At 37.2% G+C, this 11564-nt stretch overlaps 1 long non-coding RNA gene across 1 annotated transcript in view; it reads left to right on the forward strand.

The window, feature by feature from the left end:
* Window positions 1-6200, forward strand: part of LOC140227490 (uncharacterized) — a 32114-nt gene extending 25914 nt beyond the window's left edge. Inside the window, exons 2-3 of the long non-coding RNA XR_011901053.1 lie at window positions 3042-3149; window positions 6064-6200. This is a non-coding gene — a long non-coding RNA (uncharacterized lncRNA). The remainder of the gene's footprint in view (window positions 1-3041; window positions 3150-6063) is intronic.
* Window positions 6201-11564: the final 5364 nt, after the last annotated feature.

An 11564-nucleotide genomic window follows, 5' to 3' on the forward strand; every position in this document is an offset into this window, starting at 1 on the left:
AATGACACTGTTCATTCTGTTGGACTGGCTGGAGATCAATCTTCGTGACTTCCTCTGCAGACAGACATTTTTGGCAAGAACAAAAGCAATCACCCAACAGTGAACAAACAAACAAACAACCTGTGTGAAATAATTTGTGTAACCTGTTTGATCTTGGTCGATACTACCCACCCATCCATATACTGCATGTCAAATGAACGGAAAACAACAAAAAGCAAATTTAAAAGAAAACAAAGATATTATGTAAAACACAAAACTACTAGACCATATGTGACCGGCGACAACGTTTTCGGGCAAAAGTCGGGAATTTTGAAAATTCATTTTTTCACTGAATCTCATTCCCCATTTCCTAAGCTTTGCATTGATGTAAAACACTTGTATTCTTCGGCACCATAAGTGGGCATAGAAAGAGAAATAAAATGCACTTTTTAAGTTGTTAGCCTGACAAAATTGCCAGAAAACAGGCTTTGAAGATTCACCTCTTTCTCAAAGACAATGTCCGAGCGGCGATGCGAGGGGAGAATCACCCATCCGTACGATGGTGCCAATCGATGTTACGCTCCGCCTCTAGCAACCACATCGCCTTCTGATTGGCTCACTGAGAGAGTCAAATTTCCCGGGCACCTTCCATGGAGCTCAGCGTATGGAGCCGATAAACAATGCATTTCGCTCGGGTTTGTTTACCATTACGTCTTTCAAGATGGCGAATACGATAATTGCACGATGTGGTGTACATGTACAATGTACATGTGTATGGTGCACGCATTTCACGTTATACGCAATGGCATCCACATTCAATTAAATGGCCGTGTGCATGTAACAGGAGAGGTGGCGAATCCACACATTTACAAATCGCGTTTTCATTGTGGTGCCTTTTAAAAGCAGAAAATTGCTAGTGCTGGCAAGGGTCACGCTTCCTGTTTGTTTTGCCTACAAGACATGGATATGTTGCTTTGTTCGGTGGTGCTCATTAAATTAAAACAAACAAACAAACAAACACGACTCGTTAGTTTGGTGGGATCTTGACGTGTAGTACTTGTATTTGAATATAATTGGTCACATGTGACCGCTCCTTTCCTCTCATCTACCTTCCATTGAGTCAGTCTGCTGCTGTCATAATTTTTACTACATGTACAAGTAGACAAATTTGAGAATATTTAGTTTTCTTTTCACACGATTATGTCATGCTACATGATTTTTGTTTCACTTCCGTTATCGAACATTGCAGTAGAATAGTTTGGATAGAAAGCCAAACGAAGAGCACGCACTACAGAGCGAGCGTATATAAACCAGTATACCGAGAACAATGGAGCATGTACCGATAATCGTGCACGCGTGGACAAAGCATTCCCCAAACGCTGCAACTGGTGTCTCCGAAAGCCGAATTATGTAAATGTATGCGACGCACCAGCCAATCGCATACGAGACCCTGCGCCGTAGCAACGCTGAGGATATTGGCGCGGCGTTCGAAAGAAGCTCGAAACTGACGAGTGCGATCAAACATAGGGTGCTTAAAATTCCATTTTCGATAGGAAAAACTTAGTCTTATGCTATGAAATTTAGTGTAGAGGTAGAAAACATATCAAAGATTCGATTTCTGCAAAAAACCCAAATCGACAAAAATAATGGTCAAAATCTTTGTACCCGGCCTAGGAGGAAATTTGCTCTTGCGACTTTTGCCTGAAATCTTACTTAATAGAATGGTTATGACAAGTAATCACAATTAGGACTGGCCATCTACAAATTATTTTGCCAATTGAAAGAAAGCTTCCACAGTTTTGATATGAAATGTATTATGATTTTTCGCCTCTTATATGTGACACTTCATGCATCTTCACGGAAAACTTAAAAGAATGCTCGTGAGCAAATTCTGCTAAACAAAATTATGTCAGATATAACAAGAAGGCATGATCATGGGGATTTTATTCATATGTAATCTTTGATAAATATGATTAAGCAATCGGGTTTTAGCATGGATTGATCTCTGCTAAAATCACTGACATTTATTGGGTTATTTATGTGATAATTGCCTGCAATTGAGGAGTGACTGATGTATATAGAACTTATTCTGGTTTGTCCTGTTTTGTTCTTCCATCTATCCCTCCATCTCTCCCACCCTCCCCTCCCTCCTCTTTCTGTCATTTTTCTTTCTTTTTTCATTCTATTTCTCTCATTCATCTCCATCCCATTCATCCTTTTCTTGTTCCATTCTCTCTTCATTCCTCATTCCCTTCTTTCCCTTCCCCAACTCCCTTTCTTACTTCTCCCTGCTCTTACCCCCTCCCTCTGCTTGTCTTTCCCTTCTTCTTTATATCTGTCATATTTCTCTCTCCCTCTCCCTTCTTTTACTCCATTCTCTCTGCATCCCTCATTCTCTCCTTTCCCTTCCCTATTTTGCTGTCTTATCTTTCCTTCCTTCTCTCCCTTATCTCTCTTCCCCTCCATCTATTTCTCATCCCTTTCTCCTTTTTACCTCTTCATTCATTGTCCTCTCATTCATTACTCCCTTCTCCTTTTCCACTCTACCTTCATCTCTCATTCTCTTCTTTCCCTTCCCCATCTCCCTCTCTTATCTCTCCTTCCTCTCTTATCTCTCCTTCTCTTCTCCCTCTATTCCTCCTACCTTCATTCATTCTTCCCATCTCCTTTTCCATTCTACCCCCATCTCTCAATCTCTCTTTTTGCCTTCACCATCTCCCCCGTCTTTCCTTTCTCCCTTCCTCCATCTCTCGTTCCCCCATTCTCCTCTTCTTCCCTCTATCCTTTCCATCTCCCTGTCATTCATCCTCCCTTCTTCTCCACTCGCTCTCCATCTCTTGTTCTTTCCTTCATCTTCTCCATCTCTCCCACACTTTTTATCTCTCCCCTTGCTCCTCCTTCATTCTCTCCCTTTTCTCTATATCTTTCTCTTTCCTCTCTTGGATCCCAACATCTCTCCTTTTCTCCACTCTCTTCCCATCACTCTCTTCTCTCTCTCTCTCTCTCTCTCTCTCTCTCTCTCTCCCCCCCCCCCCCCCTTCCTTTCTCTTTCCCACCCACAGCACAGAGTGTTGAGCTGGAGAGACAAGGATCCAATAGATGACATACAGACGCCCACTTTCTTACTGGTTTGGCCAAGATGTTCTGGAAGATAGAGCCCCAAGAGATATGTAAGGAATACATACAACTTAATTGCTTTATCAACATTGCATGATTCTCCTTTTTCCTATTTTGTTCAGTGTTGGGTTGTAATTGAATGTTGTTGATACCATAAATACATTTTGCCATATTTCTATGTCTCTGTGGTCTTTGAATTAAGATAATTATGATGTCAATTGCTTTAAAATGAAATATAGTGGTAACTGACTTCTTTTTAACATTGTTTCATGAAAATACCTGTTAAGCTTGGGTCATATACATCATTAACAATTGCAGGTGTCTTGTCGAACTAGAGATCATGAATATTTTTAAGCTAATGTGTGTTTGATTCAGAAGGTAAACAATTTGAAAAATATATGAACCTGTTATATCCCTTGTAAATCCATTAAATCATTATAACACCAACACACAATACAATATGAGAAAAGCTACTCACACAATAACAAAAGCAGTTACAAGAAAATTTTGATGTAGAATTTTACTTTGAATATGCAAAAATTTTCAGCTTACTGAAGGAGGCAGACTTAACCAGAAGAAGAAGGAAAAAAAACAACAACGATGTCAAAACCCAGAATTGTGCTTCACTCGGCTATTTAGGTTGATAACAAAGTGATGAAAATGACTCTAAGATCAGATAGTAGGCGTAATATGGTGCATGTATGATATAATCTATTTGATGATGGTGTTCCTGCAAACCTGTTGTTGATATCAAGTCATTGCTGGAGGATGTATTCAATCATCCGTTCACGGGCCATCTCTCCCCAAAGAAAAGGTGGTTCGAGCAGACCGTCCCTTCTCCTCCTAATTTAGTCTCAAGGATCGCTAATCCCCATTGTCTGGTCATGATTCAATGTGTCATGTATGGCACAGCCTCACTTCCCAGACTCGACTCGCTCAGAAAGAAGGATCCTCTTTACATAAAAATAGAGTTCAGATTTTGGGGTTTGTTTGTGTTTTTTGTGTGTTTGTTTGTTTGTTCGTTTTAGTCTTTTGTCTATAAGTACTGTAGTCCCTGGATTCCAAGTCTGGTATCATACTGATGGAAGATACAAACATTTTAATTGTGACTTACAGTGTCCAAAGCACACTGATGAAACTAATATCATTGTACAGTGATTTCCCCAAGGTGTAAGTAGCTAAAGTCTATGGCATATCTTGCTCGGATGAGACTTTACAGGCTCCATGCATTAGCATGAATTTGCATCCTGTTTTATGTTCCTGACAGAATTATATTGTGTCTGTAATGTATAAGCTAAAATGAGCAGTCACCATTGTTATTCCATGCATCATACAATATTTCATGATGTCTGTGTGCAATTAGGCAGGGGTATCTTTACAATGAGAAGTGTATGTGGCCATTTTTAGACAGCAAAAATACTGCATTTGTGAAGACCATTTTTCGCCATCATCAGAGATGTAGGGTCGTAAGTACAAGATCCTAAAATGAGACTCATTGCAGGCTGTAGACTACAAACTGCAAATAGCATTTCATTCAGCAGCATGAATACAACTCCATGGCATGTCAATAAAACACACATTTGATCACATACAAGAGTATGAACATTATTGATGCATGGGAAGTGCACATGGTTTGTTGGCAAAAGGCAACATATGCTTCACCTCCCAGCATATTTTAGGGATGACAATATTTCAATAGACAACAAGTGTGTGCCCAGAATAAAAAAAAAAAAAGAAGAAAAATGTCTCTAGAGATGTTAGTGTGATTACCCAGTTTCCTTTCCGATGCCCAAAATCATGTTAAGTAGCATCAGACATTATACTGGGTATTTAAACACATTTGTAAACAAGCTTTGTTAACTGGCTGAAAAGAACATTTAAAAGGACTGAAAGATAATAAATAAATCAGAGAATTAAAAAAAAAAAAAGAATGACTTGAGAAATGTGGTCATCAATGCCTAGTATCCTTTCAGATGCACAAAATTATGTTGATTAGCATCAAACAGGTAACAAGTTCTGTATAGTTGTCTGAAGAAGCTATTTGAGGCGACTCCTAGCCTATTTACCTAGTGCTGTCCCAGGGGTCGTATATTTGCTTTGGAAGCAGGAAATATTCAAGTACACCATCAATTATGAGGATGTGGTTCATTTCAGACCAAGGAGATTCTTAGGTTGGTTTTAGCTTGATCTTCCCTGTTAAACCTTAATGAGATTACATAACTCACATCTTGTATAGACAGAATATTTTCACATATTGGTGTTTACATCGACCACAAAACAGAATAATGCTTCTTCTATTTTCAGAGAAATGGCAGAAATCAGTAGTAAAGAAAGTGGCAGACTTGTTTTAAGCTGTCTCATAGAAATCCTGACATCAGTGGTTTGTTCTCGGATCCATCATGACTTTTGAATCAGTCAATGTGCGTCAGAGGCATTACAGATATTGTAGGACTATCAATGAGTTCAAATCAGTTGTATGATAATTCATTTAACATAGCCTGTCTTTGTTATTTGATGGAATCATATCTTATATCTACATATGCATTCTGTGAGTTTGACTTTTGACTGGAATTATTTCAACAAATGCTTGATTTAAAAATATATAGATATAGTTGCACACCAAACATTGATGGTAGTTCTTTCAAAGGGCAGTATTCCAGACCAAGTTCATGTTGGCTTTTGATGAAAGGAGTAGCCTAAAATTAAACCAATTATAGAATGACAGAAGTTAAAACCAAAACATCAAATAGGTCTGGCTGTTACCTCATTTTATCATGATGTATCTGTGACTCATGTTAAGTTTGATTTCACAAATACATTGTAAAGCAACTTTTGTGCATACTCCAATGGAAATTAAATTAAACTGAACTTAACAAAATGTTATGCATGTTTATATAAATCATCAGAACAAAGTAATCAACTCTGCCCCCCCCCCCCATCTCTCTTTTTTTGTTGGTCAACAAACAGGTGAACGGATGAGCAAGATAGATCTGCGGGAGCTTCTCAAGAAATGAACATGTTGCCCAGTAAACACGCACCACCAAGAGAACAATATCCACCTGAATTTGAGCATCAAATTGAAAGAGATAAAATGACATTAACCCGTTGAGGACGAATCCCGAGTATACTCGGGCAAGCATCTATGGGAAATACGTGTTGTAGCAAAATCAAACCGTCCTCAACGGGTTAACCAGTTGAGGACTGTTTGATTTTGCTACAACATGCATTTCCCATAAACACGTGCCCGAATATACTGGGGATTCATCCGCAACGGGTTAAATGGTAGCTATTTTTGTTACTCTTATATATGGGTAAAACTGTTTGATAGCTAGTAATTTCATCAACAATGAACTTACTCTTACTGAAAATTTTTTTAACTTACTTTTGCAGATTAGTGAAGAACTGATTCACTTCCCAAATAATGACTGTTTTCATTCATGCTGTCATTAAAATTTTAGTTACTTTCATATCTGTCACAATCAATGTGGTTTGTGTTGGAATAATGGATATCTGTTGGTATATCCATGTACATCTTTTCTTGCTAGCATTCTAACTTGAGAAAAATTGCGTTCCTGTGTTTTAAAGACTGTAAGTCATGAGTTCAAAGGTCGTGGGTCAGGTCAAAAACCTAAATGTCACATATCCAGTAATGATGTAAGGAGTATGCAATGAAATTACATGGCACCTTTAAGCCATTCTTATATATATATTATACACATGTATATAAATTGTGGTGGGGCCGGGTGACATCCACATGATCTTGGTTTTTCTTTTATATAATATAGTTTCTTAGATCTGTATGTTTGAATTACCTCCTAATGTAAATATATATCGGTTCACAGTCTTCTAGACATTATGCTTTCTGAGGGGTGCTATATTGAATATTCTGTATGATGTAGTTTGATTCATGCATTCCTTTGCTGCAGAAATTGGTCAGACATATATTTATACTTACACATGGTCTTTGCCATACATGTAATCATTGTGCTTAATTATTTGTGTGATACGTACTGCCTGTAGGGCAAGGGAATTGGAGTACAGTATGTAAAATAGTGATAAGATAACAGATCTCGTACCTTATATATAATTACATGGATTATGCGATGTTGTTTTCATAACAAAGTACTGAACTTGTATATACTTTTTCATACAAAAATCAACTGGCTTGAAAGATAACAGAAATAATTCCTACAAATCAGCTAAATAAGTTAATACACTGTAATAAATTAAAAAGTATGTGCTAGAATCTGTCACCAGTTGGTCAGTCTAATTTCATTATTTTGTTGACATTTATGTGTGCCTTTGTGTTGACAACTCTACAGAGTAGAAAAATAATGTTCTGTCATTCTACTATGTTACAGAAGATCTGTGTGTCAAAATGCGAACCTTTAAATGCATTTTCAGGAAGCTCGTTAATGATCGCTGTAGAAAGCAGAGAGGTTATCCCTTTTACAGGATTTCATAATTGACTGGCCCAAGGAAAATGGAATCATGTTTGCAGGGAAGTGAATTGTTTATGGTGACAAGATTGACTTCTTTTCAATGTTAGTTACAGCTGATGTTACAAAATTTGGACACAAATCATTGTTTGTAAATTATTTGCAGATGCACAACTTTTGCATACTCATTAAATTGTTATAAAATGATAAAACATTACAAAGCTTCCACTGTTTTCTATTTGTGGACAAATCTTCATGTGATGTGAAAATATGTGATAACATATAAAAATATTTTCTCCTTCATATATATATATATATTTATATATATTTGTGTAAGTGTGTGTGTTATACTATTTCTCCAGCTTGACAGGATCTAGCACTTAACTTCAAGGTGTCAATCATCTCACTGTTTCTGGGAAAGGTCTATTTGAAATAACTGCAGACAATTATGTATGTCTGGAAAGCTCGGGGTCATGTGATTTTTAAGATTTTGAACACAAGGAATCAATTGATAGTGACTTTATCAGGCTTTTACGGAAAAGTGTACACACGTGTAAAAGTTGAATAATCGTTGCTAGTCTTCCAAACTGTGACATGATTTTATTGAATTAGCATCGAAAAAACTGTTTTTTGTTTGTTTGGTTTTTTTTTTTAAACGGTAAAACTGTCTATACAGATAAAAAAGGAAAGTGTGTCCTTTGAACATCTCCATTTTCCCCCATGGGATGGAGGTAACATTTAGGCCTCTTTCCACGAGTAATTGTTGGTTTTGCTTGGCTTTGATTTTTACTCTGCCTGATTTGTTCACTTTCTGCTTCATCTTGTTTTGTTTTTCGATACAGTTGGCCCATTTCCTTTGTACAGGTCAGACATAGTCTGTGTGTGGGAGCTAAAACATTCATTGTGAAAGAAGTAATGTCTGCTGTCTCTCAAGAGCCCCCTTGTGTGAAGATGGTTATCAGCTTTTGGATAACAACGCTAAACTTAACTTCTTGGGCTATGGACAAAGCTAGCCACTAGGGATACAAATATTGATTTTTTTTTTTCTCACTATCTCTTCCCCTTCTCCCCCCCCCCCCCCCCCCCCCTTGGACCAAGTCTTTAAAGGACAAGTTCACCTTCATAGACATGTGGATTGAGTAAATGCAGCAATATTAATAGAACACATCAGCAAGAGTTTGATGTGATGTCACATGTGTACAATGATATCAAGAAAATATAAAGAGAATTCAAGATATTTTCACTTTTCTCACATAATAAAAGAACACTTGACTTCCCTCTTTCAGAAGGCAAGGGGGAATATTACCCTTAACATACGTCAGTGATGAGTTGAGGAAATGTTCACTTTTTTCAAGAAGTAAAATTTTGTGAAATTCTCTTTATATTTTCCTTATATCGTTGTACGCATGTGACATCATACACTCTATTAGTCTTCTCATCCAACAGTGAGTGTGCAGATACTTTAAAAATTCATAACTTTTGAATGGATTGTCTGATTTTCCCCAAACTTCCACTGACGTGTTCTACTAATATTGCTATATTCACTAAATCCACATAAATATGAAGGTGGACTTGTCCTTTAGACTACTATCTATTCCACAGAAAAGAAATAAAAACTTCATTGGCTGTTGTTACAAAGTGGCACTGTTACCAGAATGATATATTGTGATACATCAAGATTTAATACTTAGGTTGTCACACAGATCAACAATGATCTGAAGTTCTACCGTGGGGACAGCTATAAACTTCATAATTATGCAAAGCCCTCTTTCTTTAGGAATGAGAGCATACAATCTGAATTTAGAAATTAAATGTCAACATGTATTATAATTCATTAAGAGCGAAAATAGTACCACTATTCTGGAAGAAAGATCGTGGAACAAGTGTATTTTAGTGCAATTATTTTCGTTACAAGGTGATAGTGCAGTGTGTGATGTGGAGGTCGTCATGCAATTGTGTGTGTGTGTGTGTGTGTGTGTGTGTGTGTGTGCATTGTTTGGTGAATTCACTGATTTTTATCTCCATTCTGCGCGTGATTAGGATACTTCCCTGTCTGTGATATATCAGTGTCGTCTGCCGAGATGATGCTGCCAATTTTGAGGTGGATGACGATAATCCAACATTAAATGTTGACTCAATCAAAAGGCTCTGGGCGGAATTAAAGGTTCCAGCTTTCACGTGTAAGCCCTTATTAGAAAACCCTTCAGATTTTACATTTAACAGATTGCACATTACTATTCTTTTTCTTGTAAACAGCTATGCAAATCAAAATATCAACTAGAGTTAACTGCACATGATATCAAATAAATTGTACTCTCGTAGGCCTTTCCCCAATCAAATTAATTCTCCCCTCCCCCCCCCCAAAAAAAAAAAAAAATAAAGGTGTCAAGCAAATCATATGGTTTGATCATGAAATATGTGAAATATAAAACCTACTTCATAATACACTTCAGGCTTCTATGAACTCCTTTTGAGATTTATATACTAATGCACATACTATACAAGATACTATACTCGCAGCAACAATGGTGATTATCATAATTACGACGAAACTTGCATAATAATCTATCACTATTCATGTCTTCAAATTCATGAAATTCTTCCGTCGAGATGTTTTCAATGCAACTGACTGACAAATTGCCCGTATTTACGTCGATGTAGGGCAATTTGTCAATCAGTTGCAATTCGTAAGTCTGTTTCATACATAGAATCCAGGTTATCATTTTAACTTAAACCCCGTAGAATTATGCCATACATGCTATCTCTATTACATGTCCTCTTGCAAAGTTACTGAAGGTAATAGAGCCTTCTTGTTTTTGTAACGTACTCTGCAAAAGCAGGTACTATGCAAGAGGTGTTATACTCCAAACTGAGACGGCATATGGTAATATGAGTGGCTTGTGGTATAGCGTGATAAATGATATGATTTGATTGGGTACAACTCTTAAATCTTTGGCCTGTCACTGATAGCTTTCAAGGGGGATTGAACTTATAGTTTGAACGCAAATTTCCCCTAAGGCTGTATTTAGTCTGGTTCTGTGTAAGATTATCCACAACACTTCCCTACCGTCAGAAGAGACAATTTAAAATCTGTACAAAATGACAGTCAAATCCAAAAGTCATTCATGGAAATGCAGGTTTTTTATTGACCAAATGACAAATGCAGTAACTATTTACAGTTTTCACATCCACAGACATTTGCAACATATACTGGTGTTTACAACAGAAGTTCAAATGACAAATGTTTTCATCTATGTGTGTGTGTGTGTGTGTGTGTCTTTGAGGGTATGTCCTTCAAAAGGTAGTTTCTATATGTCTGAGAGATAGACATGGTGTACTGCCTTATCAAAGATGCCTTCCCATAGTACCCTGCTTAATTTTCCTTAACCTGTTGAGGACGGGCTGATTTTGGTACAACATGTATTTCCCATAGACACTTTCCCAGAGTATACTCTGGACTCGTCCTCAACGGGTTAAAACAAGAATAATCAAGGACCATTGGTACACAACCCATTCACACACACCTAAAAATTATAGTAATGAAAATTGATTTAGAAATGCCATGCACACACTGAAAATTCCTGTGTGTGGACATACACACATAAAACTAACTAATCACATTTCACATTGCAATGCAAAAATCAGTTTTCTTTTTTTTTTTTCTTTTTTGACTCTCATGATAAATTGTCATACACAGAGTGTGTGAATAGCATATATGGAAACGAAAATATACATAATCAATTGTTTTTGTTGTTGTAAATGGCATCACTCAATATGCCAAACTAAGCCCATGGTAAGAATGCGTGGGTTCATTTTCCACTCATTATTTACACATACGCAGTTCAGAGTGCTTCACATGCAAGCGATTGAGTTTTTGCCATCTTGCAAAAGGCAGCAGGTAACATTTTTGCATCGTGATCAACAAATCGATAATTCTTGTGAATGAAGGGGCCTAACGTCACCTGCAGCTCCAGGTTAGAGCTTGACCACTCATGAGGCAAGCCTGGATGAATGTAACTAAAAAAAAAC

Source organism: Diadema setosum, chromosome 4, assembly GCF_964275005.1.
Source record: "Diadema setosum chromosome 4, eeDiaSeto1, whole genome shotgun sequence".
Classification (NCBI taxonomy): Eukaryota; Metazoa; Echinodermata; class Echinoidea; order Diadematoida; family Diadematidae; genus Diadema; species Diadema setosum.